The sequence below is a fragment of the Mus caroli genome, chromosome 14, assembly GCF_900094665.2.
Source record: "Mus caroli chromosome 14, CAROLI_EIJ_v1.1, whole genome shotgun sequence".
Classification (NCBI taxonomy): Eukaryota; Metazoa; Chordata; class Mammalia; order Rodentia; family Muridae; genus Mus; species Mus caroli.
Genome location: NC_034583.1, coordinates 52633889 through 52634729, shown reverse-complemented (window position 1 = coordinate 52634729; position 841 = coordinate 52633889).

Below are 841 nucleotides of genomic sequence, written 5' to 3'. Positions count from 1 at the left end.
AAGGGACAACACGCTGGGGCTGTGCTTTCATCCACACAGTGGATTCTGGGTCAAGAACACTCCTGTGACTGACTTTAGTGAACTCCCTGGGGGCATTGAAGGAAAGATGGAGAACAATTTCTTTGGGCTGTTGTTGGTGCCCTCTCCACGGTGAATGGACCATGATTCACACTTTCCCTGAAAACGTCATGCAACAGATCTCATCAGCTCCTTCCCTCAACTACACATTGGATTTCTAGATCCTCCTGGGAGTTGAGAAGATGCCTGTGGGGATCTACAGCGCCATTCAGAGGTTCATGAAGCCTTGTAAGTACCTGGGAGTTACCACTCGGTCATGACTTGGATAGGAAGTGTCCTTCTCTAAAGGCTTGGTCCTAGTGGGTGACAATGTAGACTGGTGAGTGGATCCCGAGGAAGCTGAGTTCATAGCTAATGGAGGAAGTCATTCACTAGGCACAGGAGTTAGAAGGGTAAGTCTTGTCCATGGACTTTTCTCTCTCTTCTTGCCTTCTAGCTGTCACAGTCTCTCCTTGGGGCCTACGAGGCCCACTTAGCATCCGGATGGGATACGTAGCACCCTGTACTTTAAGCAAAGTGCTTATTTCATGAAATGATTACTTATATGATAGAAGATATGAAGCCCAACAAAGTCAGAAAAATCACAGCTAGACGTGAGTGACACTCTAGGCAGTAGAAATAAGGACAGAAGTGACATCACTTGAGTCTAAGGAACCACAGTTCAACTATGAAACAAGATCTGGAGCCAGAGCAGGAGTGTGTGTGTGCGCGCGCGAGCCTGTGTGTGTGTGTGTGTGTGTGTGTGTGTGTGTGTGTGTGTGTG